The sequence below is a fragment of the Juglans microcarpa x Juglans regia genome, chromosome 6D, assembly GCF_004785595.1.
Source record: "Juglans microcarpa x Juglans regia isolate MS1-56 chromosome 6D, Jm3101_v1.0, whole genome shotgun sequence".
In the NCBI taxonomy this organism is placed as follows: Eukaryota; Viridiplantae; Streptophyta; class Magnoliopsida; order Fagales; family Juglandaceae; genus Juglans; species Juglans microcarpa x Juglans regia.
Window position 1 is genome coordinate 25021298 of NC_054604.1, and position 18799 is coordinate 25040096.

At 36.7% G+C, this 18799-nt stretch overlaps 1 pseudogene; it reads right to left on the reverse strand.

Annotated features, from left to right (window-relative positions):
* Positions 1-6652: 6652 nt before the first annotated feature.
* Positions 6653-7655, reverse strand: LOC121235476 (annotated as a pseudogene).
* Between the last annotated feature and the right edge of the window lie 11144 nt (positions 7656-18799).

The window sequence follows — 18799 nt, forward strand, 5'->3', positions numbered from 1 at the left end:
ATTATTTACAAATCTACTTAATGATATATTTAAGACATTGTTTTGCATCAGCTAATAAAAAATATTAAAATTTGAACTTTTTTTCATAATTATAATAAAATTTAAATTAAAAAATTTATATATTTACACAATTCTGCTATAGGTACCCGTCGTTCTCAGCTACCGTCGAACCCCCATCGTAGAAGATAGAAGCACACAATGAAATGCGTCTTTGGGGGCAACCGAACCCCGTCTCAGCTAGGATCATTCCTCATATTTTGCATCTACCCAACGTTGGGTGTCGTCGAAGAAATAAGCCCCATCGTGCCGTCGAACCCCATCTGCGTCGGTGGTCGATTTCTGAAAGAGAGAGTGTCGTCTTGGGTATGAGCATTCTTTGTTCCTCTGTTTTATGCAGTTTTTGTTTCTATTATTCTATATCTTTGGCTTTTGGCTACCACTTGTGCATAGGAAAAGAAAAGAAGAGAGAGAAAGAGGGAGAATTCTTGCGTATTGTAATATAAATTAGGGCTTTTTTGTTTTTATGATGAACAAAGGGTAGACCAAGGCCGAGAATAGTGACTTGCACTGAAAATAATGATAATTTTTCATGGCAGAGAAGAATTTGACAAGTATACCATAAAAATTTGGGTATTCAAATTTTTTTAATGGAATTCAAATTTGTTAGTATTTTTCTCGTTGTGCATTTTGTCTGGAATAAGTTTGTTCATTAAATGTTGTTAGGAATCATGGTATTTCAAAGCTAGAGTAAGAAGAATGAATGTGCTTCTTTAAGCTAATTGCAACAAGATCCTGAGTCACTATATACAATAGCTAAAAACTATGTGGAAAATAACAATGAACCAGAGTTGTGTTCACCTGGCAGTGTTTCTAGGTGTTCAAGAACCTTTCATTGTTTTTGCCATAAATGATTTTGTTGCTTAATGGAAGTATAGTTCAATTTTGTTTATTTTAGAGTTTTTCATTCAAGATGTACTGCTTGTAGGGCCAGTTTTAATTCCTCTTGTGGAATTATGGAGTTTATCTCCTCTCAGCATGGGAAAAGGGGAAGAACACTCATATCCGTTAACACTATCTAGCTCAAATTCTCCCACTGCGGTATGTTATATTTTTTAAAAATTTGTAGGACTGTGTTGAGTTGATATTTATATCTAAAATACATAACTAACTTGTGTAATAACATGTTAGGACATACCATCAACTTGTCCAAACTTTGAAAATTACATGCACTGTTACTATGGACCACTTCCTGCGTGGTCACTGGTTTTTCCTCCATATACAGATGGTGGCCAATATCCAAGCAACATTCAAGTGGTGATGCAATTGTGTTCTTGTAATTTTGTTTTTATAAGTTGACCTTTTTCTTTTTAAGATTTTTTGTTCTTTTTGCATACTGTTGGTTACCCAACTTCTATCATGACTACACGCGGAAAAGTTGATATAGAGGAACCACCCGATTGTAGGGAAACTGATATTCCATGCACCTCTTCTAGAGTTGAAGAAAGCAAAGAAGATTGACCAAGCTCACGGGAAACTAAGGATGGCATTGTCGGGACACCTCAGTTCGAGGATGAAGTTGGTGGTGATACAATTGATGAGCCAAAGTCAGGGATGGAGTTTAATTCTTTTGAAGAATTAATGAGGTATTATGAGCAATATGCTAAGAAATGTGGATTTGGGGTGATGATAAGAAGGGCTGACAAGAGGGATAATGAGACTGTTCAATATGTCACCCTTGGTTGTGCTCGTGGTGGAAAGGCCCGGAATAGGATGTTGAATGTCGTCAGATTACGTCTGACAGGAAAGACAGAATGTAAGGAAAATATTAATGCCTTAAAAGTTGATGAAAATTTCCGATTAATAACAGTTCATAATATCCATAACCACAACCTCAGTCCAAATAAATCTCATTTCGATGTAATAGAGAAGTGAGTGACTCCGTAAAAAGAGTCCTAGATACAAACGATTTGGCTAGCATCCAAATGAATAAGAGATTTGAATCTCTTTTCGTTGGCACTGATGAATTCAAGAACCTCCCATTTTTTTAAAATGATTGTAGTAATTATATCGATAAGGCAAAACATCTACGAATTGGGAAAGGTGGTGCTGGAACGCTTCGAGAGTATTTTTGTAGGATGTAGCACAAAAATCCTAGTTTCTTTGCACTGATGGATTTGGATAATGACGAGAAGTTAAAGAATGTCTTATGGGCAGATCTCTATAGTAAGGTAGCCTACCAACACTTCAGTGATGTGATCACATTCGACACTACATACCTGGTGAATAAATATAAGATGCCATTTGCACCATTTGTTGGTATAAACCACCATGGGCAGTAAATTCTATTGGGAGCAGAATTGATTTCCAGTGAAGATAGGGAGAATTTTGTGTGGTTATTCCAGACCTGGTTGCAGTGTATGAATGGTATAGCTCTGAAAGTGATCAGGACAGAGCGATGAAAAATGCAATTACTACTGTCTTTCCAGAAAGCCGACATTGATTTTGTTTGTAGCATATACTGAAAAAAGTCTCCGAAAAACTTTCCTCATATGCTTCCTACAAAAGTGGGATGAAAAATACATTGATGAAGTGTGTGTATGACACCCAAAGTGTTGAAGAGTTTGAGAAATCTTGGGATCAATTAATCACCACTTACAATTTGCATGAGAATGTCTGGCTGAAAAGTCTATACACTGAGTGTGAGGATTGGGTGCCAGCATTCTAGAAAGAGTTTTTATGGGCTGGGATAAGTAAAACGCAGCGCAGTGAGAGCATGAATGCTTCTTTTAACAGTTATGTTCATGCTAAGACAATGCAGACTTCCATTCATTTAGCGTTACTAATCCTTACATATCTAGATCTCCTATTGAAAAGATATTTCAAGAGTTGTATACGAATGCTAAATTCAAGGAAGTTCAGTAGTAACTTAGCGGCATTATGGATTTGGATTCAGAATTACTTAAGAGGGATGGTGCAGTAAAGACCTATCTGGTAGAGGATGAAGTCCGTGTGGAAGAGTTCTCTAAGCTGGTTACACATTCTGTGGACTTTAGTGAGAAAGATGCAGCTACAAAGTGTTCATGTGGTTTATTTCAGATGAGGGGTATATTGTGCAGGAACATTTTGGCCGTATTAAAATGTAACAGGATAAAATTTCTGTCAAAGAAGTACATTTTAGATCGATGGAGGAAGGACATCAAAACGAGATACAGTTAATCCACAGCCGCTATGACGCAGGGGATCAGCAGTCAGATGCTTGTAGATATTCAAGTCTATTGAATATCTGTTATCAAATAATTACTCATGCAGCGGGATCAAAAAAGTATATTGAGGATGCCACACATAAATTATATATAATGATTGACTTATATCGTGACAATCAAGAACCCCCACCGATGACCCTCACTAGTTCCAATGTTGGTTGTACGACAAATGACACAACCACAGTGGTAGTTCAAAGCAAATACTCAGTCCACTAGTTGCCAAAGGGAAAGGTAGACCCCCAAAGGGAAGCTCGAAATAGACTCATTGACACTATGACAAGTGAAAGCTCTTTGAGGCATTTCATCGAATACTTCTTATGCACTTTGTTTATACTGGAATGTGCAACGTGTATTAAACTAGAATTAAACTGGACAAGATATGCAATGTGTATTAAACTGGAATTGGATTGAACTCAACAAGATATGCAACGTGTATAAATACTGGAAAGCACTCTGTTTATGCATTCAACAAGATATGCAATGTGTATTAAACTAGAATTAGATCAAACATTAAACGATATCGTCGATAGCATATTTCCTCAATTTCCTAAAACAAAACAAAAAGGAATAGAAAAAAGAAAATGATTATTAAATTTAATTTCGAAATAAAAACAAGAAGGAGAAGAAAAAAAATCTGAGATTACATAAAAATAGTTAGGGTTAGGGTTTCCACATTTCGAAATGAGGAGCAATTTCATTCGGTGATTTTGGGAATTTAGAAATCGTGGGTTGAACAAACACTACCAATGGGAGATTTCGAATCAGTTTAGGGCATGCGAAGAAGAAGATGACAAGAATCGGTACCTCCCTTTGTGTTTCGTCTTCTTGGTCGTTGGTGGGGCAGCTTGTTTGAGCAGAAGAAGATGACAAGCACTAGGGGTGTAACCGGTCCGATTTTGGACAAAACCGATTACGCCCCGATTACCCTCCTAAACTGGTACCTCCGGTTTCTGGTCTGGTCTGGTTTTCTGATTTTTTTAAATGTAAAAAATATATAATAAAATGTTACTTCTTATGATAAAATGTTATTAATAATTTAATATATATTATGTTTAAAGCATATGATCAATTAAATTTTTATCTTTAAGATTAAACTTTTATTTTATAAATTATAACAACATTATCTTATATATAATTATATTAATAACATATGATCAAACAAATTACAAATGTTCATATTTAAGATTAACATTTTATGTTATAATTTATAAATTATAATATGAAATTATTTCATATATGATATATAATTATATATATATTATATACAAAAATTTAATATATAATTATATATTATATATATATAAATATTTTGTTTAATATATAAAATTAATTTATATATTTTTTTTTCCAACCGGTATGGTTCGGTTCGGTCCAGGAAACTATGGAACCGAAACCGGACTGGATCCGACTGGTTTTCATAAAATAGGAACCAGTTCCGGATTGGATCGGTTCAAAATCGGACCAATCAGTCCAGTTCAATCCGGTTCAGACCGATTTTCTAGTTTCCAGATTTAAATTTACACAGCTAACAAGCACTTGTACCTCCCTTCGTGTTTCATATTCGTGGTCGTCAGGGGGGCATCTTGCTAGGGAAGCTTATTGTGTTTTATGATTTGTTTCGTCTTCGTGGTCGGTGGGGAAAATTCTATGGGGTTCCATCGAATCTCAAATTTGGTTTCTCATTTCAGAAACCAAAAATCAAACACACCGTTTCACTATTGTACACGTGGACACTCGGGTACGCGGGGGTTTCCCAACCCCAGGTGCAAGTAGACGTTTTGATATTTACAACTTGTAAATTGTAGAAGTCAAAGAGAAATTGCATATAGCTCATAAACACATACGAGGCAATTCGATACACGCGTCTGCGCCAGGGACTTGAGTTGTTTGCAGCAAAAAGAAAGGCACAACCTATCATTGCTCCAAGGCACTAGACGTGAGAGTACTTTATTTGAGGAAGCTGTTTTAATGATAGATTTGGATAGTGAAATGAGAATTTTTAGTTTTAGATGAAAGTTTAAAATATTATTTTTTTATATTATTATTGTTTTGGGATTTGAAAAGGTTGAATTGAGATTTGAAAAAATTGAATTGTTTATTATATTTTATGTGAGAATTTGAAAAAGTTGTAATGATGAAATGAGATGAGATGAGAATTTTGTGTTTCATCTCACTTGCCAAAATACCCTAAGTCTTCTGATGACACTGCTAGTGTTTCATGATTTTCGATTGATGTCATTGATCCAATTTCATTCACTATTTCTGCAGCATCATTTCAGGGAGTAATTTTTTATGCCCTCCAGAATTGTTGTTGCACCTCTGTACATTGTTGACCCACAGTCACCATCACCTACTTTGCTATCCCATTCATTTAGATATTCCCTAAGATTGACAACTGCGTTTGTTGTTGCTTCAATAGCAACGTCAAAAATCTGGCCTTGTTGAATCAATGCCTCATCGTGCTGACGGTGGCATTGGAACAGGAATCTTGGTAGGTCGATGATTATCATCAACACCCACAAACCAACATGGAGCCTTAGTTGGAACATCCTGACGTTGAAAAATAGTTTCATCTACCTTCATGATAGATATTGAAAACCCTGGCCATATATGCCCTTGTATACACTCTATCAATAGCCAGTCCATGTTCAAGCTGTAATTTCGGCACTGCTTTTCCTGATGCAATCATTCCAGGCGGTGTGCAAACAGATAGAGTAACCCCCATTGATCCAACCATTTCTCACACACATTTTGCTTTAGCAGCAATATCAGCAAGGGAAAGGCCAGCACACACATTTAGCATCAATCCAAGCGTGACATGGTCAATGTCTTTAGTTGAATTGCGCATCAAAAATACAAATTCCAGGGCATTTTCCCATTGGAGGGAATAGGTGTACCCTGACACAACAGAAGTCCAAGAAATCAAATTCTTTCAACCTGGCTGTTCAAATACCCTGCGAGCATTCTCTAATTTCCCACACTTGACATACATATCAATGATGTAGCTTGAAACACCGCTATCATCCCCAAAACCAACATTAATCGTAACTCCATGAATTTGCATCCCTTCCTTTAGCGCATATATTCTTGAACAAGGAATAAGTGCATTAGAGAATGTAAAATTCAAGGGCCTAACAGCTTCAGGGAACATCTGAGAAAATATAAACGTTGTCGCATAGGACGCAAGAACACCCAAACCATTCATATCTGAAAACAATGACAAGTCCTTCCCATGGCACCCTCCTTGTGCTTACGCCGTAATCATAGCATTCCAAGAACCCCCATCTGTTCAAGGCATTTCCTCACCCCCTAAGTGACATTTCATTGAGCAACTGAGTCGCAATATCCGCCCCTTTCTTGTCCAGTGTGTCACCGCTAGCAGGAACCATCTACGTCAAGGAGGAAACATGTACTGGGTGGTTCTTACAGAATCCCATGTGCTTCTCAAGCATTAGCCCAAACTCTCTGTCCCGATTGTATGCAACACTAAATCTGTCCTTCTTGGGTTCTTCATCTTCATCGTCATTGTCACAGATTTCCTTCTTAGTCGTCTTTTCAATCCCGATGTAAATGTAGTAACTGATGAACTTTGAATGCTTCTTTACTTAATCCTCCTCTCCTCGAAGTATTCCAACTAGTCCTCCTCATGGAAGAGGGTAATCTTAGTGCCCCTACCAAGTAGCTCTTCGTTAACATCCCTTGTCCTAGTGAATGAGCCATAGGCTTGAGGTTCCTAGATGTACTGCTCATCTTTGTTGTGCTTCGCAACTACAATGACCTTCTTCGCAAAAAGGTAAGCCAAGTAGTAACCCACACGGAATAGACCAATCAGGCTCACATCTGCTCTGGTCTACAACTCCTTCATGAATTCCTTGGTCCCCTGACTTGGAAATTCTCCCCAAGTTGTTAACCAAATCTGCTTTGGTCATGCCAATGCCACTGTCAATGATAGAGAGGGTCTTGTTGACCTTGTCAAGGAAGATCCTAATTAAGAGCTCCAGTTGAGCATCTAGCTTGCTCTTGTTCATGAGACCCTCGAGTCGGATCTTATCCAAAGCATAAGAGGAATTGCTGATAAGCTCGTGAAGGAAAATCTTCCTGTTGATGTAAAAGGTCAAGATCCGGTTTATCTCAACGAAGCAGCTGTAGCTGGCCTCATTGCAGTAGACATTGACGTACTTAAGCTAAAAGTCGCGGTCCCTTTTTTTTTTTTTTCTTATTTTCCTTATTTTCTTCCGAAACTCTCCTCCCCTTCCTTCACCCACCACCTGGATCGAAGGTTCCATATAGGTGTCCAGTTCGCCCACTTTCAGTTGTGACTGTGGAAGATGAAGTAAGGTCAGAAGTAGATAGTGATTCTGACGAAGTCGAAAGAGCCAGATCCGCCGCCATCGAGAAGGTTTCTCTAATGTCTCAAAGTCAGCCACCTTAGAGACTGAAGATAAATCCACTAGTTCCTTTGGAGATTATGAGATTTCACCATCAAGAATCAGAATCTGAGAGAGAGTCAACCTTAGCCGAAGATGAAATCGGACAAGAAATATGCCGCTGTTTGTTCCTCATCTTCCTGCACCACACAAACTTGGTGCTCCAAATGGGTTACGTTTTATTCAAAATTGTTCCTAAAATCCTTTAAATGCGGTAGAAAAACATTAGATAGCCTTGCTGAGTTTGTCGTACGAGCTCCAAAATCTTTCGAAGCGATGCAATGAAAATGTTGAAACAAAGAGAATTCTGGAGAATCATATAAGTGTATATTTCTATGTGTATCAAACTATACAAAGGAGGCCTATATATAGTTTAATATGGTCAAAGTAAAGAAAGAAGGAAATACAACTAAAAGGAAAGATTCTAACCTAGCATAATTATAGGAAATTATGGATAATATTCTAGGTATATTCTAATATACAAATATATACACTAACATCCCCCTTCAAACTCTTGATGGCGAAGTCAATTGGAGTTTCAAAACAAGATCACCAAGCCGACTAGGTGGATGTGATTTTGTAAAAATGTCAACAAGATTATCTTCAGAAGAAATTGAGTGTATTTGGAGGACACCATGCTGAAAATGGTGGTGGATGAAGTGATAATTAATCTCAATATGTTTGGTATGCTCGTGAAACACATCATTATGCGCAATCTAGATGGCATTACGATTATCACAGTGAATAGTAGAACTTATTGATTGAGGAATATCCATATCTTTCAGAAGCTAGCGTAACCACAAAAGTTCTGATGTCCTATAAGCAAGGGCGCAATACTCAACCTCAGTGCTAGAACGGGAAATAACGTACTGTTTCTTACTACGCCATGAAATCAAAGAAGTACCAAGTAAGAAACAATAACCAGTGGTGGAGCGACGATCAGTAGAATCACCAGCTCAATCTACCTCAGAATAGGCCTGGAGCTCCATAAAGGAGTGGGATAAGAAGTGCAGACCATGAAACAGAGTACCCTTGATGTATAGTAAAATTTGAAGAACTGCAGCAAAATGGGTAAATCGAGGCGTGCTCATAAATTGACTAACTAGATGAACAGCATATGAAATGTCAAGCCTAGTGAAAGTAAGATAAATGAGACTGCAAACTAACTGTCGACAAAGTGTTGCATCTACAATTGGGGAACCATTAGTGGCCAAGAGCTTAGTATCATATTCAAGTGGACTAGTGGCTATCTTGCTATCTGTCAACCCAATTTTGAAAAGTAAACCAAAGGCATACTTGGCTTGAGTGAGATAATAACCATCTTGACTTGAAGTAACTTCAAGGCAGAGGAAGTAGTTAAGATGTCCCAAATCCTTCATCTCAAAATTCTGACTAAGAAAATTTTGAAAATCTCAAATACCAGCAATATCATCACCAATAATAATCATATCGTCTACATAGAGAAGAAGAAGGATAGTACCTGCCCCAGTAGTACGAAGAAAGAGTGCAAAATCATATGGGTTAGAAAGAAAGTGTTGTTGAGAAACCACTGATTGAGATTTTTCAAATCAAGCTCGAGGAGCCTGTTTGAGCCCATAAAGTGCGTGATGAAGACGACAAACTTTATGTGGAGGATGCTCATAGCAAGGTGGAGGCTGCATCTTCAGTAAGATCACCATTAAGGAAGGCATTTTTAACATCCATTTGAAAAAGTTCTCAACGTCGGACAACAGCAACTGCAAGTAAAGCTCTAATAGAGGTAAGTCTAGCAACAAGAGCAAAAGTCTCCTCATAGTCAATCTCATACTCCTAAGTGAACCCCTTTTCAACAAGTCGAGCCTTGTAGCGTTTGACTGATCCATCTACCCGAGTCTTGATTTTATAAATCCACTTGCATCCCACTGTAGCTTTACCAGGAGGCAAGTCCACCAGATCCTAAATATGTATTTTGACAAGAGCATTGAATTCATCAGACATAGTTTGCTACCAAAGAGAGTCAGAACGAACCTCACGATAATTGTGAGGTTCGTGGAGCGTGGCAAGGACAGAGAAATAGTGGTAATCACGAAGATGAGTAGGAGGAACACTTACCCGACTAGAACGACGAGGTTCAGGGAGTTGAGAAACCAGGGGAATGGGTGGTGTTGCAGGTGGTCCATCAAACGTATCAACTAGATTGGGTGCAGCAGTGGAAGAACTATCTGAGTAGCTCGAAATCTCTGCAGAAGAGTCAGAAAAAAGAGCAATAGAGGGATCAGTGAATATGAGTGAGTGGGTAGAGGAGGAAGGGGAGAACGTGGATATATTGGTAAATGGTTTGCGTTGCCAAAACTTCACATGACGAGAGACTCGAAGACATTTGGAGATAAGATCATAACAACAATAACCTTTTTAAGTTAAGCCATAACCAAGAAAACAACATAACCGAGAACGAGGTTCAAGTTTGGTTCGTTCCTGAGGAGGAAGAATAACAAAACAGGCACAATAAAAAACGTGAAGTAATGAATAGTTAGGAATCATACCATAGAGAAGCTCATAAGGAGATTTGTTGTGAAGTATAGGTGAGGGTACCTAATTGATTGTGTACACAAAAGTAAGAGTAGCTTGACCCCAAAAATTTTTAGATAAAGAAGCAGAAAGTAAAAGAGCTCTTACAATATCAAGGATATGACGATATTTTCGTTCTGCACGACCATTGTTTTTAGAGGTATAAAGACAAGAACGATGTGACAGTGTGCCTTGTTGATTCAAGAACTCAAGGAGAGTTTTGTCATTGTATTGCACGACATTATCTGAACGAAAAACTTTAATGGTATGAGAAAATTGAGTTTGTACCATTTTGTGAAAAGTTTGGTAAACACGAACAAGCTCAAATCGATGATATAACAAGTATAGCCACGTATAACGAGAAGAATCATCAACAAAGATAACAAAATAACGAGATCCTTCCTTAGTGGGAGTGGATGCGTAGTGAATCAAATCAAAAGGTGCTGTTGAAAAAGATTCACTTATATTAAAAGGTAAATGAGTTTGTTTTCCAAGTTAACAGAAGACACAATCAAAAGACTCAAACCCTATAGAACCTAGGTGACCTTGGGGACCAAAAGGCGAACACGAGGAAGAGAGGCTTGACCCAACCAAGAATGCCATAACTAGGAAGAGATAGCAGTAGCAACAACGGAGCGAGACAGATGGGATGGAAGCTACAAAGAAGCAAGCTCGAACAGACGTCCAATCTTACAGCCTGTCCCAATGAGTTGACCCATCTGTGGATCCTGCACATCAACACCAGTATTGGAAAAGGTAAGCTTAAGACCTAATTCACAAAGTTGACCAACTGAAAGGAGATTTAAGGGCAACTTGGGAACAAGATAGGTGTTGTCAATAGATAAGGTAGGGGAGTACATGGACCCAATGTGACTAACAGATAAATGAGAACCATCAGTAGTATATATGATAGGATTGGGTGACAAAATAGATTTTTGAGAAAAATGGTAGAATCAGAGGTCATGTGATTACAACATGCAGAATCAAAAAATCAAGGAGATGTACCTGAGGTGACAGACAAAGCACTAGAAGACTGGGATAATACATGATGAATTAATGCCTCAATGTTAGCAGCAGTGAGATTAGTGGACACTAAAGAAGGCTCAGCAGCAGACTCAAGAGAAGAATGAATAGTTGGAGCCATTACAGCACCTTGCAACAAGGGGGCCCGAGACTTATTTTTGTTCTCCAATTTACGACATTCCGTAACAAAGTGACTAGGATGTTTGCAGTATTTGTAGAAGACAAACTTTGAAGATTGAGAAGGAAAACAGCCCGAGGGAGGAGATGACCCAAAGGTAGTCATAGGGATGATAGCAACAACTGAATCTTGAGTTTGCATCTTCATGGTGGAACGGCGATGCTATTCTGAGATAAGTTCAACAACTGCAATTTCAAGAGAGGGAAGAGGTGTGCAATACAAAAGAGATGCCTGAGTAGATTCAAAATCCTAACGAAGTGCCATCATAAAATGCATAAATTTGCAGCGATCACGGTAGGTTGCAAACAACTCAATGTCTTTGAAACATTTGAGTTGAGGATCTGCAGTAGACAACTGTTCTCAAAGATTATTAACTTGAGAATAGAAATCAGCAATGGAATGATATGATTTCTGACGCATCTAATAAATCATAGTCACATGCTGGAACTGCAATGAAGCATCATGAGTCCAACTATATCGTTTAGCAAAAAAATCCCAAGCAATTTTAGCATTACCAAGTTTGGGAAGTAGGCTATGGATAGATGGAACATAAGTATTGATAAACTAAAACAAGATTTTATAATGAATACTACGCCAATCTTCAAGCAGGCATGTAAAAACATCAAGACTCTCATCGTCTTGTTGCTTGGGAACAGTTGGCGTAGTATTCATTATAATATATTATGGATATTATGGATAATATATTATGGACAATATTGTGATAGTTCATTGCTCCCATTGAAGCACTGACAATAGAGACAAATAAATAGAGAGACATTATATCGGTCCTAGAGGACTGAGCAGGTAATCTCTCTTCTTCTTATCTAACAAACATCTTCTGAATTTCTCCACTGAATTTTAACTCTTCACCTCAATAGAATTCAGCAGTCCTCCTCTCCATTTCTCTACTACGTTTACAGAAAGAGATTTGGAAGTAAAGGTAAGCCCGTGCCCTGCCAATCGACAAAAGGGTTCTCCTTCTCTTCTCGTACATACCAAAAATGAACTTGGGAAATCGTTTCCTGGCATTCTTTGGACCAATTATGACACCCTTGCTCCAATTCTTCTGGAAACTTCTGGCACAACCTCAATGTCCATCACTGCCGTCGACTGGGGATGTAGTCGACCCAGAAGCAGCACCTCAAAGGGTTAGATTGGAAGCAAGGCAGCGCGGCGTTGACTGGACTACGATTATGGTTTCTTTTTGCATGGCATCTGCCGTAGCCATAGCACTAGTGTCCATTCAAGTGCAATGACATGAACTCCCCACAGCCATCTACGTTTTCTCTCTAGCAATCGCATTGGCCTTTTCTTCTTTCTTTGTCAGCGAATCAATCAGTTCCAAGTTGGACGTGGCAGGTCATGTGCTCAAGAGATTTGGCATGTTTCTCACTGCAACCGCCTTCTTCGTCGCCATTGCCATTCCGTTTCCTTCCTATTTCAAAATTATAAGTTGGTTTGTGTACGCCATTTCCTTTCTCGCCATTTTAGTCTGCCATTGTTTCTAGCATACGCTCTTATAGAAAATAAAATTAAAAATGAGATTGAGAAAGGAGAAGAATGGACATTGGAGAGAGAATTTGAGGGTTAGTTCAAGAACGAAGTCCAAGACCTCAGTTAACTTAGTTTGAGTTTATATGTTTGATGGGCCACGAGCCATGTTATTCGGACTGTTAGGATAGCAAGTTATGGGCCGTGCCCAGTTTTATTTCCTTTTTATGCTGTTTAGTTCCAGTAGCCTGGGCCCATGTAAGGGTCAGCAAATGAAGTACCGAACCAGTGGCTATCGTCGTCTTTGTCCAGATTGTAATAGAAAGTATTTTCATTTTCTTTCTTCCTTTCTTTGTTTTTCTTGGAGTCCCTCAAAGTGAGATCCTTCTAGGGGTGGACAACGGGGCCCCATACCTCACTGACCTTCCCCCGGACGGTGGGATGGGCAACCCTACTCCGACCATGCAGGGGCGAGGCCCCCGCCCCGCTAGGGCTGTAAAATAAATAAGCTACTCGACAAGCAACTCGAATTCAACTCGATTAAACTCGAAATCGACTCGGATCAAATATTAAATGGGTCATTCGTAAACATAGAATTAGGCTCGATTAATAAACGATACAAACTCGTATAAAGCTCGACCGACTCGATTAGTGTTCGCGAACAAACTCGTTTGAAGCTCGACTCGACTCGTGAGCTCGACTCGTATATATTTGTACATATATAATACAATATATATATATATATATAATAGCCAAAAGTTAGATATATATATAATTTATAATATACATAAATATGTATATAGACTTAGTCTTATAGATTTATAGTACACTACATATACTATATATAAATTTATAATATTAACTTCTAGTTTTATATAACTAGAAGTTATGATGAATACATGAGTCCAATAAATATATAACATTATAAATTTACAAATTACACCATATGGTCCATATTATATATATATATATATATATATATATATATTCATATTAGTATATTAATGTTAGAAAGATGGTATATTGATATTAGTAATAGACTAATAGTATATGTATGTTAATATATTAGTGGTGCTAGAAAGATGATACATTCATATACTATTGCTAATGTATGGTGGTGTTACGTGTATGATATACTAATATGCTAATATACTAATATTAATATATGAAAGAAAGATGGTGGTGTTACTGGTGTATTAGTATAAGTCTATAAGATATTAGTATATGTTACTATGTATGATGATGTATAATATGAACATGTCATATTAGTATTAGTATGTACATATGGTGGTGTATCAATATTAGTGGTGTATTAGTATATACATATGGTGGTGTATCAGTATTAGTGGTGTATTAATAAATATATAGTATTATTAATTTATTAGTAGTGTAATCTTACATAATATATATCATTATAAATTTACAAATTACACCATCTCCTTATCATATTAGTATAGTAGTATTATAGTATTAGTATATAATAGATCTATAATATTATATTATGAGTAATAGATTATAATGTTTGATAAAAGATAAAGTTAGATAATGTTATATACTTATATAACATGTGTTATACTAATTAATATAAATATAATATGTTATAGTATATAACATGTGTTACAACTTACATACTAATCTAGTTTTATATGGTATTAGTATAACAGCACTATTATATTATACTAATTAATATAAATATAATATTATATTATGAGTAATAAATTATAATGTGTGACAAAATATATAAAGTTAGACAATGTTATCTTTATGAGGAGTGTTATTATTATTATTTTTTATCTATTTTTAATAAAATATGAACTTGTAATAATATAAATTATAATGTTCCATCAAGCAATATAAAGTTGTTATAAAAAAAATATCTATATAATGTTAGAAAATATTATCAACTTATATATGTATTCTTGTATAAAGTATAAATATTAAATATATAGTTTTATAACTTTTATAACATATTTTATAGTCTTAATTCTTAGTCGTTGGATCTCTAAAAGCAAATATGAGCCTTTCAATCATAAAGTTACATTCTTAATTCATAGCAGTTGGATTTGTATGTTTAAATCTAACCCGTTGATTCAAAAATGACCCTAGCCATAGCCCTAGCCACCCCTCACTCAGTCACTCGTCAGTCCTTTCACCTTTCACGTGTCTGTCGTTTCACTCGTTTCACTTTCTCTGTTTCACACACAACTCTCACTTCCTCTCAGACTCATCGCGATTCACGATTTGTGAAACCCTAGCCTCCTTAGTCCTACGCTTCGTTGCTTACCTTGTGATTTCCATGGAATGAAGCCTTGAATCAAGGCTTGAATCTTGATTCTTGAAGGCTTGCAGGCTTGCAATTGTCTGCGACTGCTCGAAACCCTCGTAGATGGAGGCGTCAGTCGTATTTGAGGGGAGCCGTGACTGCAATCTCAATCTCAGAGATGGCAGTCAGGCCTCGAGAGATGGGTCATTAAATGCTAGCATTTATGACTCCCAACCAAGTGAATCCCTAATTTCGTGGTTCATGCTTCTCTGGTTCTATGTTTGGTTCGTCCATCAGTCGATTCGTTGGGTTTATTTTCCTGTTTCTAAGTTTCTAACCATTTTGTTGTGAAGTTGGGAGATTTGGTCCCGAAACTCCTGATCTCCTTTGGAAGTTTGGAAGCACTTATATTTCTTAGTCGTTGTTGGTTCTCTCCTAAATATTTCTAAATTCTAGTATTGTAGATCTAATCATGTGATTCATGTTTATATTTGTAAACCCTAGTACGCCGAAAAGGCGTGACAGTGTGACATTGTCCTGCCATAGGCCCATATGATATATGCATGCTTGAATTATTCTGTGAGAGTCTGAGACTGTGATTGACTTAGATTTCTATCTATCACTCCAATCTATCTTGATTTTGCTGATGTTTGCACATTGCACTTGCACTATACTATCTGTATCGAGTTTTATATCTGTCATACTGAAAATTTTGAGGGAAAAACCTTCTGAAGAAAGAAGTTACAAGTTACAAATTTTTGCTCCAAAGTTGAAGCAAAACTTGCAGTCCATAACGTAGTGAGTTATACTTATTCTTCCTTGATTTAGTCCTGATCCTTTATGTCTGTTGAAACAGTTTGTAAACATGCTTTCTTTAACATGTTTATCTGTTTATAAATTGTTTTGTTCTGTGTTTGTGTGTTTATAAAATTTGATGTTTTGTGTTTATGTGTTTATGAAATGGTGTTCTGTGTTGATGTGTTTATGTTCTGTTATGTGTTGATGTGTTTATAAATTATTCTGTTTTGTGTTTATGTTTTATTCTGTGTTTATCCAATATGTCTTATGTTTATGCTTTCTTGAACCTATTTTGGTTGATTAAAAATTATCATCTATGGTTTTTACTTCAACTATTTAATTATACCATCTTCAACATTATTTGGTTAATTAATCTTCAACAATCTGTTTTGTGTTTATATTCTTACTTCAAATCTTTAAATATGCTTTCTTGAATCTGTTTTGGTTGATTAAAAATTATCATCTTTGGTTCTATGTTTATGTTCTTGAGGTGCCTTGCTTTGGAGGCACATTGAGCCACCAAGGCAAGAGTCTACTGAAACTGTTCGAGTCAAAATTGTTTGACTCTAACATCTTTTGGTTGATTATATTGGTTGTACCAGCCTTGCCTTTTGGAGGCACATTGGGCCATCAAGGCAAGGTTGCCAAGGCAAAACTATTGGAGTAAAATGTTTTTGACTTGAACATATTTTAGTGTCCTTGCTTCTAGAGGCACTTTAAGCCATCAAGATAAGGTTGTTTTCATTTTAGTTGTATGGTCAATGTTGATATGCTTATTTTATGTTTCTAGTTTTGTATTTTAAAAATATTAGACCCTAGCAAATGGATGATCGTATGAATTTGGTTGATCCAGTAGAGGAGTATGAAAATGAAAACTCTATTGGGATTATCCTTGTAGAGCCCATATCTGATGATGGTGGACACACTGCAAATACTGATGCCCCTAATACTATCTCTACTGAGGGCCCAACAGATATTCAAACAGTAGCCAGTAAAAGAAGAAAGAGAAAGAGGACTTCCAATGTATGAAATGATTTTGTCGAACTTGAACGAGATGGGACTAAACAGCCTCAATGTAAGTGGTGTAAATCTTTGTTTAAAGCATCTCGATCAAGTTCTACGACTACACTACGTAGGCACTTGCTAACTTGTTTGTCATACATGGGGTCTAAGAAAAAACAGAAAATCTTAGTAGTTGGGTCTAAGGAGAAAGATGGTGGCTTCACTGTCTCAAACTTTACCTATGATTGTAGTAGGGTCCGAGAGCTTGCCTCTCATATGATACTTTACCATGAATATCCCTTTTCTTTAATAGAGCATGTGGTATTTAATAAGTTCATGAGTGCAAACACCCCATATTGAAAAAAAAATGTCTCGGACTGCTGCAAAGAATGAATGTATGATAACTAATGAGATTGAAAAGACAAAGTTAAAGGCTTTGCTTAAACCTGTTAACACAGTTCATATCACAACTGACATGTGGACTTCTTGTCAAAAAAATTTCATATATGGTAGTGACATGTCATTTTATAGATACTGATTGGCATCTTCAGAGGCATGTTTTGAACTTTTGTAATGTGTCACCTCCATATACTGGCCTTCTTATTGTTGATGCTTTAGAAAAGTGTTTTCAAGGTTGGGGAATTGAGAATAAAATTGGTCCAATTACTGTTGACAATGCAAGTTCTAATGATGTTGCTATTAGGATCTTGAAAGATAATTTTAGATTGAAGAAAACATTGTCTATAGGAGGGAAATTGTTTCATGTACGTTGTTGTGCGCATATAACTAATTTACTTGTGCAGTATGGACTTGGGGAGATTAGGGAGATTGTTGAGTGTGTGAGAGATGGTATAAAATATCTGGTAGCATCAGAGAGTAGGCTAAAACAGTTTAGTGAAATTACAAAACAGTTGCAATTGCCTTCAAAGAAACTGATTTTAGATGTGCCTATAAGATGGAACAACACATATTTAATGTTGGATGCTGCAATTCAGTTCAAAGAAGTTTTTCCTAGATATGATGATAGAGATAGTAGTTTTGAATGGGTTCCAACTGTTGAAGAGTGGGGGCAAGTGGAAAATGTTTATCAACTACTTGCTATTTTCAATGAAGTAACCAATATTGTATTCGGAAGTGATCACCCAACAGCAAACTTATTCCTTTCTGAAGTATGGAGAATGAAGGACATCTTAGGTAAGAAGAGAAAAGATGAGAATGAATACATGAAATCAATGGTAAGGAAAATGACTGCTAAGTTTGACAAATATTGGGGGGAGTGTAATCTATTGATAGCAATCGCTGCAGTGTTAGACCCTAGATTCAAATGGTCCTGATCCAATTCTGTTTTCCTTTAATTTATCAAGAGCCAAAAGCTTCTAAGAATATTGATCATGTCTCTCAAGTGTTGCATGAGTTATATGATGAGTATGTTCATGAATACAATTCGACTCTTAAGGCACAAAGAGAGCAGAAAAATGCTCAAATAAACGTATCCAGTTGTTCCACAAGTGTTGGAAGAAATATGCAGAATGGCCAGTCATTATTTAAATCTTTTGTTAGAAGTGTTGATACCATGCAGCTCAATAAATCAGAACTAGACAATTATTTTGATGAGAGTATATATATATCTGTGAAGAGGGTTTAGATGCAAGTTTCGATGCCTTGGAATGGTGGAAAGCAAATAGTCTTAAGTTTCAAACTTTGTCCAAATTGGCCCGAGATATATTGGTTACACCAATTACCACTTTTAACTCAGAATCAACATTCAGCGCAGGAGGCAGAGTCATTGATTCTCATCGAGCTTCAT